The sequence below is a fragment of the Plectropomus leopardus genome, chromosome 10, assembly GCF_026936395.1.
Source record: "Plectropomus leopardus strain MGB_pleo_1.0 chromosome 10, ASM2693639v1, whole genome shotgun sequence".
NCBI classification, from domain to species: Eukaryota; Metazoa; Chordata; class Actinopteri; order Perciformes; family Serranidae; genus Plectropomus; species Plectropomus leopardus.
Window position 1 is genome coordinate 14,496,244 of NC_142185.1, and position 24,014 is coordinate 14,520,257.

The 24,014-nt window shown below is 38.5% G+C and overlaps 1 protein-coding gene across 2 annotated transcripts in view; it reads right to left on the reverse strand.

Annotated features, from left to right (window-relative positions):
- htr1fa (5-hydroxytryptamine (serotonin) receptor 1Fa) overlaps window positions 1–22,861 on the reverse strand; it is a 28,984-nt gene extending 6,123 nt beyond the window's left edge. For both annotated transcript variants that reach the window (XM_088083102.1, XM_042495021.2), the window contains exon 1: window positions 22,743–22,861. The gene's annotated coding sequence lies outside the window, so the exon portion shown is untranslated. The remainder of the gene's footprint in view (window positions 1–22,742) is intronic.
- Window positions 22,862–24,014: the final 1,153 nt, after the last annotated feature.

A 24,014-nucleotide genomic window follows, 5' to 3' on the forward strand; every position in this document is an offset into this window, starting at 1 on the left:
AGCAGAAACATGTTAAAAAACATTTTCTCCACATACAGAGATGAAGATATAGAGATTAGTTTCATCCATCCTCAACCATTTTCTCTCACTTGCTGTTCAATACAAGCACTCTTAGATCGGCACATGTACGCACACACACAAAAACACCGACTTCCCTCTAATTTCAAAAGGTTTGCAGTCACCAAAAAGCACGTCAGCCCTCTGACATTCAATCTCTCCCTCTCTCTCTCTCCTCTTACAAGAAGAGGGAAGCTGCATCCGTCACATGGAGTACAATCTCTGAAACACAAACAGTTTGGCCAAGGCAGGACAGCAAGCTTGCCAAGTGTTGTTGTGAAGGAGGAGAGTTGTGAAAAAGCTGACTGACAGCTCTGGAAAGATGCAAAATAGATGACTAACTGCAGCAGCATAAGACAGCATGGCAGCATTCATTTGCCTGTCTATCTGTCGCTTCATCTATTTTCATCTGCTGTATTTATTTAATTTGGTGGCAGTGGAGGTAAATGACAAAGTTGGCAAGAAGTAATACCGCGAAGGGGCTCCCTCTTGGGAGATGAAATACTGTTTTTGTTTTCTCTTGAAATTAAAGTGGGTAAGAAATGTCATACGTGAGTAAACGTAAAGAGGAATTTTACAAGTCTGGTACAGGAAAAGCACCTTAACATGAACATGATAAAGTCACACAATAAGCTATATTTTTATGGAATGGAATGGGATGATATGAATAAGTAAAGGGCTCAGTATAGGGCTGACAACTTATTATTATTAACCTTTTTTCCCATTTAACTGTTATTCATTTTTAATAACATTTTGACAGATAAGGCCACTAGCAAGAAAATGTAGCTCTACATCAAGGACCAATAAAAAACATAAAACAACAACAAAAGAGGTACCTCGTATTTGGGCCTATAAGTAACTAAAAGACAATATACTGATAAATGTGCTAATTTAAGTTGCGTCGATTTACGTTTTTGTTGGTCTGGTCTGGTATATGACTTTAAACTGGCTTGATTTAATGCAAACAGGCTAAACCAGCATTTGTCCATGTTTGTTTATTTGACAAGGACAAATGCATAAAACATTGTTTCATATGTAAAATACAATGTAAATGCAATGCACACAGGCATGTAACCAAGGCTTTGCAACCCCTGTCCCCGATTGGGCTTTTACAATTAAGGACACAATCTGGGATATTGAAAAATAGCCTACATCAGCAACATATACTGACACTGTCAAGCTGATAAATCCAACTTGTATTGTTTGTAATAAATGATATTGACAATGTGATAAACATAATATTATCGTTATTTATAAACTGACTAATGGTGTCTGACTGGTCATGTGGGCTATGCAGGCTGTATTTGTTTATTAGAACGTTTATGTGTTTTTTTGGGGTGACAAGAAGAGACATGGCAGCGTCACTTAACCCCCCCACAAAAAAACAAAACAAAACAAAACAAAAAACAAACCTAAAACTGCACAAATATGACTATATCTTGGATTTGAAGCCAACAAAAGAGGTGCCCTAGCTGGCTGCAGATGCTGTTGTGAGCTGAACTTTCCCGGACTCTGTGTTTCTGTTTATATTTGTTGCTCTTTTTGAAAGCCCTGCAATAGACAAGGAATGGCCAATTCATGAAGCTGAGGTGAATAATTATCTACACAAAACCATCTCATTTTACTACAAAAACCAACACTCAGCTGGAAAAAAAAACCCAGGTAAAAACCCACACATGCTAGTAGCTGGTTTTATTTGGTTTTAAGATGGTCAGTCTTTGCCGGTGTTTGATGGTTTATCTGGGTGGCCACTAGCCGTATATGATGTTGTGACAGGCCTATCAAGCTAGTCATGCCAAAGGGGTCTTTGATGATCATTTACCAATTTGTTGTTTTCATCATATTAAAAAATATCTTAATGCATATCTTATGACAATAGACTTTACTGATGTATGCTGTTTGCTTTTCATACTTCCCCCTTATACTCAAGGACATTGATTTGGTTTCAGTTTTACAGGAACTTCAATGCCTAAACCAGCTAGAGTGACCATCACACGCTGACATGACTAACTAAACCATCAGAAATTAGACATACCTTAAGCTGGTCAAACATGCTGGTTAATCAGCAGGGAGGTGTCAGCTGGCTGGAGGGAGATCACAGATGGAGCAAAATGTTTCCGCTAACATCCCTAATAATAAGCTAGGCAACCTGCTGTTGACTATAATGTATATAATTTCCACTAAATATCACAATATAAAATATGTTTTCTTTTTAAAAAGTAATGTTACAAACATAGCAAGATTACAAGTTGGCTGTGCACCAATCTTTTAAGTTGTAATGTCTACAGTCTGATCTAAAGCACACAGCTGATTTGTTTACATGGTTTGTTTACATGAAGTAACAAAAGTGCATATTTCATGTATTTAGTGTGGACAGCATGGACATGATAGCCAGATGATTGTTTGCTGTCAGGACAAAGTGTTGTGTTCTATTCAGTATCGGCTGCTGAGTCAAGTGTGTAAAATTCGGTATAGCAGTCCGATCTAGCATGGCTCTTATAGCCAACCAGTTTGATCAATTTTACACCTAATTGCTAATATGTGTCTAATTTGTAGTGACTCACACTCACTGACCTGCATTTTACAAAAGAGTTGATATTCCCATTACCCTGAGTGGGCTAAACTGCTGTCATGTCCACTTTGCAGCAGTCACTCTTCTCACTCATTGACCTGTGTCCTCGTTACAAGCTTCACTGGATCACTTCATGCATGTCACAGCTGGGGTTTCACTGCACCAGTGGATGCACACCATGTCAACGCCAGCTCTCTCTACCTGCTTCATGCAGATAGAAGTATTAGCTGGTGAGATATCCCCCGACACGAGGACCGAAATTAATGGAACTGGTTCAAGCGCTCACCAGTTCCAAATGGGGGCACAGGTGGTGCATCTATTGTTTGTTTGTTTTGTCTTTCTATGTGCTTAGCTAGCCTACATGTGAGGCAGAGTACAGACAGGTGGAGGTGATAAGTGACATAAAGTAGATTATTTTGCTGCTGTCTGTGTTTTGTTTGAGTTGTGTTAACCAGCTTTAAATGCTGTAGATCATATGTACACTGCACAAAATTGGATGTTTTCATATCTACTGGTTGTATCAACAGTGTCGCTTACATCTACTGCTGAATGATATGGTATTAAGACAACAGTGCATTAAATCCAGTGGTGATTTTTACCTAATCTTTTGCATTTTGTGATGTTCTGTGTGTGAAAATTGGGTATTTAACTTTAAAGATTCTTAAAATCGTCGCTATCATCAGTGTGTGCTTCTAGTTACATAGTGGACTGCGATTGGACAAACTAGTTGTGATGTCACAAAATCATGCTTGTATATAAACATCAAAAAGATTAAAGAAATACTTCTTCCCCCAAATGATCACTTGTACAGTATATCAGTTACTCATGCCTCTTGTCTTGTTCATTGGCCATTTGGTGAGTGACAGCATGTGTGGCCAATGAATAAGTTGGGAGGCAGGAATTAAATGGCATGCATGAGCAGACTTCAAACATGCGTGCTTGCCCAGGCACACTACTCATCTGTGTGTGTGAGACTGTTTATATGGAAGACCTAAAAAAAAAGTACAGTTTTAGTGAAAACACATGCTTGGGAGGTACTGAGCATATGACTGGATAGGTGAGATTTGTATTATACTGAATGTGTTGTGTGATACTTTATATATGAAGGTTTTTGATATAGTTTTGCTGTTTTTTGACATGGCCACCATTTCCTTCAATTCAAATCAAGAATTTTCTCAGTTTCTGGATTCTTTGTTCGCAACGGAGGCATGCAAAAAAAAAGAACTTTTTCTTCCTGGATTCAAGGTAACACGGGTTGAATAATTGATACACAGTTGTTCTATCTGGGGGTGAAGTATTCCTTTAAAGTGAGAAACTTTACCACAACACTTGTGGAAATGGGCCGGTTGGTGTGCTCGCAATCAATAGCGCTGCTCAGGATTGGTTGGACGGGTGAATGAGAGGGTAATCAACATAGATTAGAGATTTCTACTGCACAGTTTCTTGCTTCAAATGATGTCACCAGCACAAAATGGCAGCGGCTGTGTCGGGGATATTTTTGCTTCATTTTTGTATAGTGGGAGGGAATGGAGGCAGTCTATAGTCCCTAGCAATAACACTATTGTCCAGGAGGGTCTAGTTACATATTTGGTACATAAATCTGGTTCCCTCTTATGAGCCCTGCCTTCCAAACTCAATATTGCTAATAGGATTGGTTTGCCATTTTTTTGCCACAGTGTAAGAGGCTGTAGCTACATTTGGCTCCATCAACTAGAGCATGTGCATCCTCTGAGCGGTGTGTTGCTGTGTGTGTTTCCCACTGACAAGATGAGGTAAGCAGGTGTGAGCTGCATGTTATTGGAGGTGAGAAGTTAACATTTGTGTGGACAATAAGACATGCAATGGTGATATATATGCCTGATCAGAAGTATTTTCAGTTAGTTTCATTTTTCCACCTCTGATGAAGACCAGCAATGAAAAAACACCTCTGCCATTGTTGCCTCTAATGCCAAAGAATGTGAAAACAACCTTTCTAATGTCTGCACATAAATAAGTCTGCACAGTGAGACATACAAGAGAAGTAACAATAGGCATATTTTTCAATGAAGAGGGACTTTTTGTGATTTCTGTGTTGTCTGAAACTTTTAATTATCTATCAGTATCCTAAAGTGCCGAAAAGGATCTATTGTTTGTCTTAACATCTGTCGGTCTGTGTCCCTATGACTTGTGCAGCTGTTTTATGTGTGCCCCTAGACTCAACCTCGGATGTGAATGAATTCTTAAGACAGAAGCTACCTGGAATTTAATGCAGTATAGATTTCACTTTTGTATACGTTTGGGCTAAGGCTGATATATACATTCAGACGAGGCTTGAACTGACTCATTTGAATGAAGGCAGGCCTTAAAAAACCCCACCATGAATGACTGATACAGAATCCTGCTGGAAAGATGGTGACATGAATATCGAAAGGAAAAAATGGGAAAAAATGATTTATGGAGCGGGATGAGTGCTTTGATAAGTGGAGAGGTTTCTGATTTTCAGCTTAAATGTATGTCGCACAAAAACATGAATTTAAACATTAATATAAGAGTCATCTATCCACAGCAAGCGAAGCTGACAAAGCACTCCTTCACTGCACTTGCATGTAGATGCAAAACATGATGGCAAAATTGAGCCTTGCTGTACAGGCCGAGATTAGTTTTTGTGCACAACAGGAAACACTGAAAAGGCTTGCGTCACGCTGCAGTGCTAACTAACAGGATTGATTTCCTCATTGAATAATGATTACCGTATTCTCAATGCAGCTTTTGAGTAATACCTTCACAAAGTAACATCCCCAACACAGCTCGTACTATTAGTGATTTCACTGGCAATCACACATACTGTAGCACGCGGTGAAGCAATTAGATAATTTGAAAAAGCTCTCTGATTAGTCATTCTCCATAATTATAGGACAAACAAAAAAACATCCGCTAAAGCCTTTATCTAGTGAGCTGTAGATTAGGGAGATTCTAAAACCAGTACACATATTTGGATCCACATTTACAATACAGGTTTAGTGTGACTATAGCAATAAATGCCAAAAGCAGCGAGTTTAAAATCAGTGGGTAATTGTTACTGGTGTTCATCATCAGCTGTTTCTTTTAGACTCTATGAGGGCATTCCCTTTTGCTGATTGAGTCCTTCTGAAGGCAGCATGACTGGTGGTATGTTTGATCTGCACTTTTTAATTGGAAAGTGCTGCATCAAAGCCCACTGTCACTGATCAGGCTGATCCACTGTTTACCTTGATTAAAGCACCTATAGGACTTAAGCTTTTGACTTTGTGGCAAACAGCATAACATAAGTGTCTTTAAATAAAGTTGCAACAAAACAATTGCATAGTTAGTTCTGTATTCTCATAGTTTCTACATTGCAAAGCATCATCGGGAGCTGGTGACATTTGTGGAGGCACTGGATACACACAGTTGCATGAAAAATTACTTTCCTCTCTACATCACTGAACATCCTGACAGCACAACTGCCCAGTCCCACAAATCATCTCTCTGTGACCTCATCCAAGTGGCCAGGTTATTGTGGGGAAACAGCTGTGTGTGTCATCAGCTTTTGATACAAAGACTCCTGCTGCTATTCATGTATAATGGAGGTGAATAGAGACATGCTGGGCCTATTTTAAAGCAGACATTGTAATTTCAATCTCACAAGAACTTAAAAAAATATGTTGTAAACAGATTTTCTTTAATACACTTATTTCATATAAGTTCATTATTTTGTATTATTTTATATTTCAGAACACTGTGTGCTTAGTTAACATACACAGCCCCTTCGTCAAGTCAATTTTACTTACATGTTGAAAAAGACATCACCTGCCCTTTAGTGGTCTGTTAAAACTTTGATATGTTATTTTTTTATTTTGTGCATTCAAAAGAATCAGGGAGCAGTCTTTTCAGGGTTTTTATGATGATGACGATGGTGATTATTATTTATTTTGTTTTATTTTATTATGCAAATGCACAATATAAGACGTTTTCCACATGGGTGAAGAGGCTTCAACTTCAGTAACACGTCACGTCACATCCAACTCTTATGTGCATGGCGTGCTGTGAATTTATTAGCCAAAATACCAGTGTACTCTGACACATCCTAATAGTTCTTGTGCATAAACCCTAGCTGGTAGCTGCTGTGATTGCAACAAATATTATCTATTAATAGGAAATTTGTTTTAAAAAAACACTTTTAAAACAAAAATTGCTATAATGCAATGAAAATAACCTCCAATACAACTGTAACAAATATGAATGAATACATAATTTGTATATCTTTATGGCTGAAATTTAAATAATGTAAAAAATTGTTTTTTGATGTTTTGGCAAATTGCTAAATTCTTTACTCTGGTTTCTTATATTAATGTATTATTTATTTAATTGTGGCCCACACAGATTATTATTATTATATATTATTTGTTTTTTAACAACAGCCAGCTCTGCTGTTATGGAAAGATATGAACGCTTTTGTCACCAATTACTGTGAGCTCCCTGAGTTAAAGCAAAAAACTACACAACAAGAAAGTTTAGCTTGGGGCGAACCCAGAAAAGGTCACCGTGATATGCATAGGTTTGCTTTTATCACATAATGCCAATTAAGATGGAGACTCACATCCTACACTTCACCAACACCAGACATGTGTAAACAAACACACAGTATAAACAGAAAGAAGGAAACAAATGAGATATTAAATATGCTAAAACAGGTGGGAATGACAGGAAATAATACATTTATTTGGTAATTGTGTTATAATATGTCATATCATTTCTAACAGCCTTTAAACTGGATACAATTTGGAGATATAAATGTGGCTTGTCAAGAGACTAAAACCTGTCAGAAGGCTGAAAGTGGAGTCTGACACATCTGTGCTATTTACTTCAAAGAAATCTGTTCCCCAACAGTACCTGCCAGGAAAGAGCAGATGTTGTTATCTCTAACCAAATTAAGGTTAAACAGCCACATGATATTTCAGTTAAAGAGATTATTTATTTCAATATTTAAGACAGTTGGTGTGTGGTTTGAGATAATTAATTGCCTGATACTAAAATGTTACAGCTATTAGTGTCACTAATCATGTTCAAGTGGAATGGTATGGCCTTAATGAAGTAAAACTGTAACTACCCTGGAGAGGAAGCACGATTAGAGAACTCCTGAAAAAATATCAGCAGCCAAAAATAATAAATGTGCAAATTGTTTGCCTCTCTAAATCGCATGGCCCCGTAACACTGAGAAACATCAACACAAGCTGCCAGAAAACACAGCAGCCACACGCAACCACATATCACCAGCTAATGAAGTTGTTTTAGCTAATGTGTTAGTAAAATATGTGGACACACATTATCACCTTATCGTCCAATTGGAGCTGTGCTCTGGCTACCTGTGACTGCATGTTAGTGAAAAAACTGAAAAAATGACACCAGGGAATGGGAGTAATATTCTGAGATTTTCTGAGAATTTGAGAGATTAAAGTGGAATATTTATAAGAAAAAAATCTTGGATATTCTCTGAGATTAGAGTTGTAAATTTAAGAGACAGTACTTGCAAATTTGCATTAAAAAATTAAACATTCTCTGAGATTATAAACTTATAAATTTATGAAAAAAAAAAAAAAATCTGCCAAAAAGTAAAATGACATAATGAAGTGCCGAGCTTGTATCCTTTTGAAGTCATCATTGGTTTGTTATTTTTAGACTTACTATTTTTAGACAGCAGAATGGTTGAATAGGCCCGTTTGTGTTAATGTTATATTTTGATATTCAGGACACACAGAAAAGAAGGCCACCTGCTCAAAAATGTTAACCAGCTGGCTGCTAACTTTTTCTATCTGCTGTTCAGTGCTGGGCTGGCAACATACAGTGGAAGTAGGTTTATCAGATTTTGCCTCTGAAAAAAAGCTGTGAGCAACCCTGTCCTCTAACAATTATGATTATTATATAAGAGCTATTTAGCAGATTCTGGGAGCAGGACCACACCTCAGCCGTGTCTCTTGCTGCATAAATACCTGCCAAACACACTCTTTGTATTCTGCTTGTCCCTTCCCTTTTTTGTCTTCCTCTCTCTTCCTATCCTCTTCGTAGGATCCTAAGGGAATTTGTCATGCCAGGTTGCTATCGCGCATTCCCCGTCGAAACTTCTCTACAATGCATTCAGCAAAGTGATCAACAAAAAAAAGAAAGAACAGAAAAAAAGAAGCGCTCAAAAAAAGAAATGGACAGATGCTAGCAAAAATCTGAAACCGCACATCTTAGATGGCCCCTAACTTCTGTCCATCAGCTCCTTTCTACGGTCAAGTTGCCAACAGTGTAAAGTTTTGATATCTCTGATCTGGTCATGATAAAAAAATAACTGTGGAAGATTAGTCTTTCGCATTGCACATGTTGGCACATCTGCATCATGGGAAGTCATGGAAAGATGCTTTGGTTACAAGTAACACAGTACAGGCAACAATCACCTGGACAACAAATTTATCCAGCAACTGATCTGTCAGTTAGATGAATACACTATCGATGTATGCAAACTCAATCATGTTTGACAGTTACAAGAGAACTGTCACAATATGCACATACTTACGTAACAATATGCTTTACCTAAAAAAGCCTCATGCATTATGTGAAAATAGCATAAATAACCAAGCACAAGCACACACAAACACACACACACACGCATTAGCACGCACGCACGCACGCACGCACGCACGCAAGCACGCACGCACGCATGCACACACACACACACACACACACACACACACACACACACACACACACACACACACACACACACACACACACACACACACACACACACACAATGAGCCTAAATACTGTCCTAATCAGTGCACCTCATGCATAGCTCCTCAAACCAGCAGGAGTTAATATCCTATGCCAATGTTCACTTATTTCCACAAGAGTTACCTTGTAACGAAGTGGACAGGGTGGAGGCAACGAAGCAAATGCCTAAACTGACAGGAGGGCCATTTGGGGAAAAAAAACCAACAACATAATTCATGTGGAAATGCAATTTTCCTTGCTCCTTGTCCTCTAATTACATGTCCTCTTTTATTCCTTCACTGCCATCTTGTTCTGTTTTATAGGGACATCAGACAAAAATCAACACGGAGACAAAGATAATGTGAATTTAGAACACTCTTGAATCAAAGCGGTTGCGATTCAACGCTGAACTCTGATTTCTTAGTAAGTCACGTTGTCCTTGAATGCATTGACAGCATTGTTGTATAATAACATAACTTTGTCACATAAATGGCTGGTGCACTGTTCACTATTCTGCATCAGAGTTTGCTTGGAAACGGACCAATCTTTTCAGTAAGTCTCCTTGCAGTTGTTTGGTGCAGATCAAGGTCATACTGGCACTCTCTCGTTCTGGTACAAAATGTTTCAATTAGAGTGATGTTGGAGAATGTACTAATGCAGGAAAGAACCTGGGTGATAAAAAATGAAATAAGAAGTTTCTTGGCATGCTCTCTGATTGTTCAAGGTGGATCAATATGGGTGAGAGAAGTGGTTAAAGAGCAGCATGTATTTGTAACATGTTCATAGAAAGAAACTGCAAAACGGTCTGAACAGAAAAATTACATCACTGAACTTTCTTGTGATGTGCTGCTGACTCAAGCTGCATGCTCTCCACCGTTGGAAAGAGATGAGTGATTAAAACCTGCAAGGTGAGAGAAAAGGCTTTGAGTGCAGCAGCATGCAGCTTAATGATTTAAATATGCTTGAGAATGACTTTAACAAAGCTGCAGGGTTTGAATACATTACAAATTACCAATTGAATTATGTTATCAAGTGTTGAGATTAAGGGCTTTCATTACTCATTTTTTTTCGGTGAATCCAATAGCTCACCACTGGCATACTATGGAAGCCAAGGAGGACTTAATTAAAAATATAATTTAAATTTGAATATGATCATTTGAAATTAAATCCCACAATAGTATTACACTTTCCACATACAGAGGGGGGACACATTGAAGGAAATCCTTAAATGTTTGAGTGAGGGGATGCGCTCGCTCTGATATGCTGTCGGGGCATTTTGCTGATATGCTTTGGGTCCACTTGTACCCTTAGAATGAAGGGTCAGTGCAAATGAAAACAAAGTTGTTCTTTGTGATCACCTTTATCTGTGATCAAACAGTTTTATCCTCATGAGAGTGGTCTCTTCCAGGATAACCATGCCCCCATCCGTGGGACATGAGAGATCATTGAATTGATGAATTGATGACTGAATTTGATGAGCATGAAAATAATGTGAATTAGATAAGTGGTTTTGAAGTGTGATTTCTTTTTATTCTTGCAATATGTTAGTTTTTTGTGTTCTAAGCCAACATGTTGTGTACATTTTGTGGCATAAAATTAAATATGTAATAATTTATTTAATTTGTAGACCCTGAACTAATGACTAAGGAGAAATCTGGACCACAAGGCTGGACTAATTTGGAACCACTGAATTAGATGATATGGCCTAAGCAGTCAGATCGCTACACAGTTGAATACCTATGGGAGATTTTGTGTCAACACCATCAGCGAAACGCTAAATGTGGAACAAGCTTTTGGGATAATGTTGTTTACGCCTCCAGTAGAGTTTCAAAGATTTGTAAAATCAATGCCAAGGAAAACTGAAGCTGTTCTGGTGGCATACAGTACAAACATCTTACTAAGACACTTTATGTTGTTTTTTTTCCCTTTAATTTGTCACCTGTCTGTATAATTGCTTGATATATGTGCTTGATTTTTAAAAGTCATACCTCAATGTACATTGGATAATATGCACATGTTATTTTAAAAATGCTGATATGTTTAAATGTAGAAACATAATAATGCTACTGTGGCATTATGGTGGTATAGGCAATGAGGTAAGTATAGATAAGAAAGGTTCTTTAAAATAAATATGGATATTCAATTCAGTAAAATAGCCAATTAAGGTAGACTAGTAACTGGTCACTAAATTGCTAGTGACCTGAAGCGGGATAACAATGTAATTCAATGTAGTCATAGTTTACACTGCAGAGAAATCCAATTAAAATTATTCAGTTTTGTTGTTAAATTATCAGTGTGGGACACAAGCTCTCAACAACTTCGGCAAGGGAAGACATTTCTGCAGACCACAGCCATCACCAAATGGACTAATTCTACAAAAGGCTAATTCCTATGGTATTTAGAAAGCTTCTCCTGTCCTGATAGAGATCATATGATCCATAATTGCTGAGAAATAGCAGTGAGTATTGACAACTGAATGCAGCTGTGACTGCAAAACTGTGTGCAGTGTATTTTATCAGCCAAGGTATAGTGAGAGGATACAGGAAACACACAAAGTGTGTTATATTTATATCCCTTTCATTATTCACCTAACTTTATTGTCTACATGTATTGAATTTTAGTGTTTTAGTAACAATTGCTTCTGGGCTTCTCTACCTAAGACCTTGCTGAAATAAGAGATTATGTCACAATACGAAACTCTACACTCAGTTTTAATTCAAACCAATTGCAGATTCCTCCAAAAGGATTTTGGCAATGATATTAGATTACTATAATTGTAATAAAGGCAAAGAGGACGTTAATGGATGCTTTTTGGAAACCCAACCTTAACCAACCCAACCCAGTGGTCAGCAATTACATTTCCTGATTGTTGAATGATGGCAGGGAGGCATTATTATCTCATCTCAAACCAAAACTTTATTAAAATTCTTGGTCAAGAAACTGCAGCAGCGCCTCAGATTTTCTGTTGACATTTGAGCGCATTTATGCATTCTAAATGTAAAGCAAAGTTTAAACAGCCCATGCAAAAAAAGATTTAAAAAACTGGATTTGTTGTAGCTCAACAGCATATTAGAGGAGGAACTAGAATTACCACTTCGTGGTTGTGTGCCTCTGCTAACCTGTCAAGTTGCATTTTATAAGCATGTCTGTCCAAAATCATATCATACAATCATTACATTTTCAGGATTTACACCAAATATTAGTGTCGCCAATTCAATGTCTGACCAGATGTCTCCCCTTTCTCTTATGCAGATATGACGTTAATTAACAGCCAAAAAAGTGTGTTTTTTTTGCAGGACATTATGATGTCACAGTGAAGTTGACCTTTTAGATATAAAATGCAATTACTTAATCAATTTATCCAATTAGACATTTGTGTGAAACTTTGCCATCGTTAGCATATGAATTCTTAAGTTATGGTACAAAACATGTTTTGTAAGGTCACAGTGACCTTGACCTTTGAGCACCAAATTCTGAACAGTTTATTATTGAGTCAAAGAGGACATGTAAGTTAAATTTAAGAAAATTAACTTCCTGAGATATCACATTCACAAGATGGGATGCATATACAAATGCACAGACATATGAACTGACAGATGGACGGTGGATGGCAACCTGAAAACATAAAGCCCCCAGTCACAGCTGTTACAGGCGTGGAGGCAGAACATAAAAATTTATTTAAAGCTGTGTTCACTTAAGAGTGTCTTGCCATTACAAATCTATCAGAACAACATCCAGAGGATTTGTTATTAAGACAATGGGTTTCTAGACCACTCCTGAAGATGCACTGTATGAGTGTGATTTCAGTATTGATTAAGAGAGCAATAAAATTGGGCCAATGAAGATCAGGGGCCATACTTATACTTTGGCAGACAACAAAAAAGACAATGCTTTAGGACACACAACAGCATCACGAGATGGAAGTAAAAAATGTTCATCTAAATCTTTATGTGTCTTGTACACATGAACACCCTCAAAGCACACAACAGACAAACTTATTGTGCTTTTTGTTCATACTTATGTAGTGTGAGGAAAAAGAGTGGTGTGGTGCACATTGTAGGAAATTCATAAAAACAAAAACTCAGTCACACACAAATGTTCAGGCACACATTATACTGCCTGCATCCACAACCCTACCACACATACAAAGTTCTGAAAGTAACTGGAATGAGTTGATGAGGTCAATGCAAATCCTCATGGAATGAGTAATGAAAACACTGAAACACTCTTACACGTGCAAATCACCAAAACTGGGTGCATCACTTTTGCAACATGAGATCAAGTGCTGCTCATTTATCAAGCATTCAGAATATACTCAGTAGTCGATGAAGGACTGGTGAATTGACACACAACTTGCGTGCCAGTACCCAGCTGAAACTAAGCTGAAATGGGGTTACAAGCCAGGGACATTGATAATTGGAAGTTGTTCTGAACTCAAACTGCAGAGAGCCACGGGGATATTTGTATTCAGACCTGTTAGCCTTTTTGTGCATCGTTTACAGTATCTACCGTCCAAGGCTGAACTTGTTACAACGCTCCCCTGAGTGACGTCTGCATCCCAAACTCACCAAGCAATAATCTAACAAATTAGCTTTGATCTTTGACTTATCCCACACATTCAGAAAATAATCATGAATGTGGAAAATGGCACTGTGCGCTCAAAAATCAGCACAAACATAGAAGTCAGACAAAGAAGGAAAAAAATCCACCTTTTCATCTCTTTGAAGCATCAGGCTAATATCTGTGGGGAAAAATGAGTACAGAGAGTTTTGTGTTTAATAATGAAAGCAAAGAGGTGGAATTTCAACCATCAGCTTTCATAGATGTCAAGTTTGTGATAATGGCAGACATTCTGAGATGAGTCCTTTGTGTGGATCCTATTTTAATAGCTATTTTACATAAAAGCATATGCTGCATGTAGGCAGAGTGAATGATGTACATGGCTCTGCTGCTAATTTCATTCTAACAAATTGTTGTTTTTTTTTGTCATAGCAACTCAGCTTTAAGGACGGTGATGTTAATTGGTCAGTTGGTGTATCCCTCAAAAGCTGCAGAGAAGTGCATCCACAGAGACTTAGACTGAAGCCCTTTTAACAGAGATCCTGGGATAGGGCCACAATGAAGATCCTTATTATGCTGCTTTTCCTTTTTTTTTTCTTTTTTTTTACATAACCAAACAACTTAGGTATGATGCTGCCCCAGTGTGTGTGATTTTAGATAGCATCCCACCATTCCAGAAGCATCGAGTCCTAAAACCCAGAAATGAGTAAGGATTTTAGCACTCCCGGTTCCCACATCTCGAAGTAAATGGTTTGATTCCTGAAATAAAGTCTGTGTATGTTACCAAAAGCTTTCACATTTTGTTATACCCACACAGTTTTAAAACTTGTATATGTCTTAAAAAAGGTGATAGCAAGTGGTCAATGAGACTACAGAACACTATCATGAATATGGCTTTACAGCCCTGGGGTGTAGGTTTTTTTATAGCTTAATGTTAGTTTTTTGATTTCTCTGGGGATTACATTTTGGCTTCAGAAATCGTGAAAGTGGTTTTCATTTGTGAAGATTACCTTGGTGAACAAAAAGTGTAAGTATCATAAATGTTTGTTTGCAACAGATCTTATTTTTTTCAAGTAATCTAAGATCCAATGGAAAAATCTCACTGGATTTTTAATGAGGGAACTATGGTGACACTATCTTCCTTGTTGGTCTACAGAAGAATGTCAGTCTATTGTTACATATAGCAAATCGACCTTGAATTGCTTTCTAAACAATAACAATGGCAATAACAATATTTTTTTCCTGTGTAAAATGGTGGTTAATCTTGTTCTCGGAGATTAAGGAGCTCCCAGACCTCATTGTCTCCCCAATTTGTGGACATTACCAGTTGCTTTTTTTTCCCCTTCTTGCTAAGTGCTACTAGCTGCTCAAAACATCACACACAGCCTGTTCTACTGACTGTCCCTTTCAAACAGACATCAATCCAGCACACATCTGCTGCCGGCTTAAAGGCGAGACAACTCTGTCCTTCCATTCTGCCTGTGTACCTTTTATATCTTTCATGCAAAGGCCAAATAATGGCACAACATTCATACCTGGAACAGGCAGTGTAGACTTAGAAAAAGGGGCTCAGAAAAAATAAGGACTTTGTGCTTGTTTTGTGCTGATCTATTTTTAATAAACATACCAGAATTTGACAGATGGGAAAGCAATTGCGGGATATAAAAATGGAAGACATAGACTCCACTGTTTGTCCTTGCTAGCAGCTTGGACATGATAATCACGTGGCATTACATTGAAAATCAATTAACTGCTATGGTTGTATAAAGCTATGAATACACAGATCATTCTGATTAGTGGGTTAAATTAATGTCACAGGATTTGTGACGTTATTATTTGTTGATAATAATAAAGAGATGAAAAGCCTTGTCTTTCAAAGCAACATTGAAGCAACAACACAAGGGGCGCCATTCTCCCTACTAGTGTCAGTGTACCATCAAAATTATTTTAAAGCTGTTGTTTTAAAGATATACTTTCCAGGACTTTCCTAGAAAACAATGAATTGCTTAACACAAAAGTATTTCCACTTAATCATCACTTACGACCCACTAGAAGTGTACGGCATGTATTTTTCTGCAGAAACCCTGACCTCTGCCTATATTTTTTCTTATTATATATTTATAAAATGCATGTACACTGTGGTCATAAAGGGATGGACATGGTCAGCAACAATACTCAGGTAGGCTGTGGTGTTGCAACGATACTCAATTGGTACTAAGGGGCCAAAAGTATGCCAAGGAAATATCCCCCACACCATTACACCACCACCACCAGCCTGAACCGTTGATACAAGGCAGGATGGATCCATGCTTTCATGTTGTTGATGCCAAATTCTGACCCTACCATCCGAATGTTGCAGCAGAAATCGAGACTCATTAGACCAGGCAACGTTTTTCCAATCTTCTATTGTCCAATTTTGGTGAGCCTGTGCAAACTGTAGCCTCAGTTTCCTGTTCTTAGCTGACAGGAGTGGCACCCGGTGTGGTCTTCTGCTGCTGTAGCCCATCTGCCTCAAGGTTTGACGTGTTGCGCGTTCAGAGATGCTCTTCTGCATACCTCAGTTGTAACGAGTGGTTATTTGAGTTACTGTTACCTTTCTATCAGCTCGAACCAGTCTGGCCATTCTCCTCTGACCTCTGGCATCAACAAGGCATTTTCGCCCACAGAACTGTCGCTCATTGGATATTTTCTCTTTTTCGGACCATTCTCTGTAAACCCTAGAGATGGTTGTGCGTGAAAATCCCAGTAGATCAGCAGTTTCTGAAATACTCAGACCAGCCCGTCTGGCACCAACAACCATGCCACGTTCAAAGTCACTTAAATCACCTTTCTTCCCCATTCTGATGCTCGGTTTGAACTGCAGCAGATCATCCTGACCATGTCTACATGCCTAAATGCATTGAGTTGCTGCCATGTGATTGGCTGATTAGAAATTTGCGTTCACGAGCAGTTGAACAGGTGTGCCTAATAAAGTGGTCGGTGAGTGTATGTAGAAAACTGACGCTGATCCAGGTTCCAAAGGGTTAAATCTGACAAAGTCTTTGAAGGGCAGAGACAAGTTATGTCATCCTGCCGACAAACAATCTATTTTTTCATCTTACGTTTGGCTTTACAAGACCTAGCACATTCAGCACCTTAGGCAAGCTTCCTTTGTCACCAGCCCCCGGATGGATGGTTGGATGGATGGATATAAGCAACTAAATGGTCTTCCCTCCATTCTGTTCTCAAGACAAACTTTGTATCTCTAACCCCATCACTGGTAAGGCTGTAAAACGAACTAAAATGTAAGTACAGTATGTTGCTCATTCCATGCAGCACTTCTGTTTCATGAAATTGAATGGACATTGCAGCCTCTAGGTGCCGCTAGTGGGGCTTTAGGCTTTTACTCTTCTTCCATTAGGAGTTAATTTCCTGTAAGAGGCCATGGGGAGAGACCAGTCAGGGGCCACTCTATTAGATGTAGCCATTTGATGGATGGTCTCTTCAGGTCTACTTTAGCCCCTACAGGTTTGTTAAAGTTACGTAGTAGTTCACCTCTTGCAAAGTCAGTTACTGTGTAATCCCAGAATTATTTCCGCTAACAAGACAACAGCAGGCAAAAAGGTGCTCTCTCCATCTGTTTCTCACTCTGTTGCTGTGCGTGCTGCCTGACCAACACGTGCACACACACACACACACACACACACACACACACACACACACACACACACACACACACGCACACACACGCACACACAGGCAAGAATCTCTATGGTGGTGTGCTGGTATGTTCGCTCTATGCTGTCTTGGTTTTGAAGACCCCTCAAATGTCTTCAAAGATGCATGAAAAAACAATAAGAGCTGTCTAGCATTTGCATACTTTTGGCAGCTAACGTTGGCATAAGAGCCTCTAATTTGAATTCTCATCTGTCATGGATTGGTGACAATTAATTAAACATTGATTCCTGAAGGCTATGGGATTTTAAAGGTAGCTGTGAAGCATTTATGCAGTTACTTTCAAAATAAGCCGTGCCAGCATCCACATAAAGAAAAGAGAGGGCTCAAAAAGGACTATTTTCATTGTCTGACATGAATAGGTAAGATGCATCCAGACAGATTGTGATTGAGGCTCTCACCTCTGTGACATGTCAGTAAAAAGCTGTACATCAGACATTTGCCTGAGCTTTGTTAGTAAACCTAGCCAGGGATAAATAGAAAGGCAACACAAGCTTACACAAGCCAAGATTTTCACAAAAAAGTGTTGTCACTCTAATTTACGTAGTAGGACCATAACAGCATTTCAGCCACACAAACTGCTTTTGTCCTAATGAAATTATATCATGAGATAAAGCCAGCTCCATCAAAGGCAAGGAGGACTTAAAATTTAACAGTAAACACCAGCAAACATATATTCCCATCCAATCAAAGCACATAAAGTCCTCTACTTTGAGGCTAGTTTCATTCTTTAATATCATTGGTAGTGCAAACAGCTTACAGCAGTATGAGCAAAATCAGCGGTATAAAAACAGAAACAGTGGGCCTAATTAAAAATATGGAGCTGTGTAGGTTGTCCATTCACCAGCCGTATAAACTATACATATTATAAACCTTTTAGGGTTCTTTCAGATCAATAAATTTTCAGTTCACCACTTAGATCCATTAAGCTATAAACAAAATAAATGTACCAAAGCGCACCACTCCAGCACAGAATAAACAGAGGGGAAACACTTGTCTAATGGCATTGTAACAAATAAGCAACCATGTCCTCTACACCTTCAAATTGGCTCAGCTACAGTATTTTGTTTGCCAACTGGCTGTCACAGGTTATAATTCACTGGTCAAAGTTTGTAAAATATACATAATGCAATGCCACAACTTCCAGTTAATTTAGTAGAGGCATTGCTTTTTGTCTTTTTTTTGTCTCTTGTCCCTTTAGCATATAAAAGCATGCTGCATAAAGTTCACTAAAATCACCTTTTAGGATTTCACAAATTCATATTTTTCATCTACCTCCCACCTTTGGGGTCAATGATGTGCAAATATTGATGTCATATGCAGATTTAAATAAAGTTGTAAGGATGCTTTTATCTTTTCTCACCTGGACAACTCTAATGCACTCTGGGAGAATTAGTGGAGCGGAGAGCTTTTTTGAATGCTTGTGTTTCTGTTTTTACTGTTGCAACACTTGCTTTTTATGTTTTCCATTTGCTAAAATGTCTTTTTTTCGTCTCTGTGTTTCATCATTGTCGTTATTGCTTCTTTTTGCTTTTTGCCTTATTTTATTACTCATGCCATAGGTTTTTTTTCCCCTTACAAAGCACTGTCTAAGCTTTTTTTCATGTAACTGACAGTGATTATTACTATTACAGCTGTAAAGGTGGTGCAGTTCTAAGATGTAAGCTTGCAAATTCCCCTCTATAAAATGGCCACTAATATTCTTTTATTGCAATTGGCTGACATCAAATGTGTCAGCTTAAGAGATATTAAGTTTGAGCATCCCCTGTGGGAAATAATGTGCTTGCAAAGGCAAATAAGAGCACAAACAAGGAAGGGATACCAGTAAATTTAAATACAAATAGGAACATGGCAAACAAGGTACATTAATCATAATGGTTAACGGTAGATGTGTACTCTGCTCTACTCTCCACGTGTCTTGAATATCAATTATCGATTGTTATTTGCACTAATAGGCCCACTGATGTCTCCACTTATATTTTAAATCCCCCTCTAGACACATGTACTTTGTTCTAATATTTTTAACATGGTTTTTCCCAAATAATAGTTAAAAAACTGGGGGGAAAGGGGGCAGGCCTTCTCCGTGCTTTCTCCAGTGCTATGTTGACTGCGGAAGCAGTGCAAATCAAGATGGCTAGCATTGGTGTAAAGAGGAATTCAGCCATACAGAGTCTCAGTCAGACACAGACCCATACGAGAAGACTGTTGTACACCAAAATCGGCAACTAGCAGACGTTTCAGAATGGCATTTAAGTATAGTTAGCACTTGTACAAAACACCTCCACAAAAGGAGCTACATGATTAGGTTAGGTAACAAAAGCGGGTGGTTAGTTTAAAAAAAAAAAACAACAAAAAAAAACATCATGGTTTGGCTCAACATTCATGCAGGAAACAAACAGCCGGCTTCCAGGTGAAAGCCCGGGATTTGTTGGAAACATCCACCTACCCTCCCACTTGCCCTATAGAGACGTTCCAGCTTTAGGGTTTCCCAAACAATAATTTATTTGTGGTGGGCTGCCACAACTAACTACGTCTGCTGCCACAAATAGATTTGTGGAGCTGGACTATTTACCAGAAGCACTATGGGATTATATATATTTTCAGTTATTTATAGCATGCTTTGGGCAGAGACGGCACAGCAGAATGTCAGGCGCATTAAAAGTGAAACTTAGCTGTTTATTCTGCTGGGTCTAAAACTTGCTTTCACTCACAAACAGCTGCTTCTCTCATCTATTGATCTGATCTGATTAGCTGTGAACTTCTAAACAGATCAGTTGTTAAATCTGCAAGTGACAAACTGCTGCGGAGGAAAAGAAAGAAGTCATTGAGAGCTCCAGCAGCGCTGTGTTCACAGACCCACAAAAACTTCAGAATTCAGACAGAAGACACAGCATGATACAAAGAGACCCACAGGCATGTAAAAGATACCAAAAATAAATAAATAAAATCCAGCAGTGTATTGTACTGCCATGAAAGGTGCCTTTTTGTGTTGGTGTCTGATGTGAAATCACTGACCAAGTGACAGTATTTGTTGAGTTGGGAATGAGATCAGGCTGGACAAGTTAATCTGTGCTGGAGGTTTTACTTTATTTTGCTGGTTTTGTGTTGAAGTGTATCTCCCTGTCAATATGCATTTCCCATTTCAGAATTTTGGCTTTCATATTAGTGATGTACCTAATCTAGTTTGCACACCACAAGTTTGAATCTAAGATATTGGGGAAATGCACACATTGCCTCCTTCAGAGGAGGAATGTGAAAATACCTCTTTAGTGACAAACACAGATACAAGTCAGCATAGTCAAGAAATTTTAGGGGACAGAATTTGAAGAAAAGCACAATGTTGAGTGGAGGGGGCTTAAAGAAGGTGTGTACCTACAGTCTCAAATGAAACACAAAAAGAATGATCTAGTTTGACTCAAATGGATAAAAGACCACTGGTATCAGATCGGTATCAGTCAAAAAGCCAAGTATCATCATCAGTATCACTAGAGGAAAAGTGGGATTGGTGGATCCCCAAGTAGAAACCCTCTTGGCAGGATACTACTGGAGCTCCACTGAAAGCTTACTCCTCCATGGCCTTATATCATCAGCAGTCACAACATGTCCTTGGTTTGACTCTGCTACCCATCACTGGTGTCCATTATTTTCCTTTCCAAGATAGCTCCCTCATTGTAATTAAGCAACGTAGGTAAATCTGTCTCTCTCGGCCGAAAAGAGCTCTGCGTGGACACCTCCAATATTTCAAGGCATTAAATGAAAGGGTCATAAATGATATGTCCTTCACTGCGATTACATTTTTAGCTTTATTGTACATATACGTTTGCAAGACTTTGCATTATGGGCATGTATGGGCCAGCCCAGTATCCTGGGAATTATGTCCATGTTTACATTCAATATAAGTGTGCAGTGCCAATGCAGAAATTGATGTTTCCTGTAGAGTATGTAGTGAGGTAAAAAGGGTTGGGCGGGTGGATGGGCGTGTAGCGTTTCCAACTTTTGTGCAAAAGATTCCGTCACTGAGCCGCAATTTCTACTAACTGCCCTAGGAACGAACATGGAAAAGTCACTCACCCCTGTGATTCCCTCACTGTCTCTTCATCACACCACCAGCCCAGTCCGCCTGAATCCTGCACAAACGCTGCAACACACACACACACACACACACACACACACACACACACACACACACACACACACACACACACAAACATACAGTACTCTGCTTTCATGCAAAGCTCTCCCTTTCTCATATTATCTCTAACACACACACCATCCCTCTTGATCACACTTCATATAATGTTGAGGGTTTGATCTTCTATGAGTTTGTCCAGGAAAGCTCCCTGAGTGGACATGCTGGCAGTCAAAGAACCATTTCATTGCAGCAAAAAGAGATTCCCAGGTGAATTTCAGCAGGGTCTTCGGAGGGCACGTTGCTTTCTTTTAATAAAGTCTATAGCAGATGTGAAGTTAAATTTGAGCGGATGCGGACATACTGGACATACGCAAACACACATGCAGGGACTGGAGAGCCCTTGCTCTCAGATCAAGCCTCCACAAGAAGAGGAATCTCCTCATTATTACTCCCTCTTGGTGAGCCAGGTCTGGTAAAAATCTTGCAATACAAATCACTCTATACCACTCACACCTATATTTTTTTTTTTTGTTTTCTCTCTTACATAATTACAATCTGATTACCATGTACACTATTCAAGGAAATACAGTGATAAGATCCATCTCCACAGAAACCTAAATTAAATTTTTAGGAAGCCACAGATGCGTGATGCTGAAGTCCATCCCAGTCCATCCAGCCCTGACTTTATTTTATGACATGCATGAGAATAGTTATGTTCAACACAAAGGTGGAGGTGAAGTGGATGCTCTGCTTAAATGTACAGAGACAACAAATAATTTAAAAGCCAATTAAGGTGACAAATTCACATTTATGTAATATCAATTAAAAACTGTGCACATATCACGTAAGGCGCCTGTCTAGTAACAACTTCCCAATTTCGGTCCCTGAATTCAGAAACTGCATGACAGCCTGTCTCCAAATAAATGTGCAACCTGCAAAAGAATATGAACTTACCCGGCTTCCGGTGCAGAGATTAAATGATAGAAGCAAGGAGGCATTGGAAGAATAACATTACATTCCCTATTGATGCCATTCACAGCTCAGCGACGTTCACGCCGACACCCGTTTACTGTGTCGACGGAGGGGGGAGCGCGCGCCGGCGGGAGCGCGCTTCTTGGCCATAGACAGAGCTCAGAGAGGTGCGTCAGTGAGAGGAGGAGGTGTGAAAACAAGATAAGAGTAACAACAGCCCTCCAGCAAGCAAGGCTAATAAGGAGACAAGCGTTTTCTGTTGCAAGTCAATATGACATTTTGTGTGATACTTCATGAGATACACCATAAAGGTCCCATATGTGTCAGTGCTTCATTGTGACCTTATTCTTGTGTCTGACTGTATATTATTCATGAAGCCTAATTTGAAATCCCATATGGTGGATATGGATTAAAAAGAAAAAATAAGGATATTTAGTTCAGTTTAATATCTGTATAGTTGCACGCAAATATTTACATACATTTTGCCTAAACTTTGAAAACTATAGAAAATGAATCATTTTGATATATTACTATGCAATACAAGTTTCCTTTTTCCAGAAATGTGTATGTTTTCATGATTCCTAATGCAAACTAATACTTCTTTGTCAACGACCTAATATAATTTATTTATAATATGATGTGCATGTACATTTTGTCATAGTGGACTATTTAGCCCTTTGGAAGCAGAGCAAATTGGCTTCATTACAAGAAATTGCCCGGAATCGCAAAAGGCGATGAAAGGACAAAAACAGGAAATGACCTGAAAAAAGTGATAAAATAAAATAAAATAAGGATAAATATATCTAATATATTTTTTCCGTGATCAGTTTTAAATATATAATGTACAAATATAGTTTTCTTGATCATTTTCCTTTGTTATTCGATGATTTTCTAATGATTCTCTCTCATCTTTAAAGATAATTCTCAGGACATTTTTGTGTCTCTCGCATTTTTTTTTTAAACAATTTTAGACACATTTCATGCAAAGTTTTAATTTTTTTTACAATATTTTTGAAAGACACCAAACCAATGTCCTAACGTTTCAAAGGTTCAATTGCTTGTAAAAGACATCTAAATGCAGCATGTCAATCCAGGTTTCAAAGGGTTAAGCAATACAGCATCTTTTTATGAAGGTTGCGACTACCTCAGGATTATCCGGAAGCGTTTCTGAGGATAAATAGAGCCACTTTTTTGTGATGTGTTACCATGGAGAGGGGAATTAAATACTCCAAACCTTCACAAAGTGTTCCACTC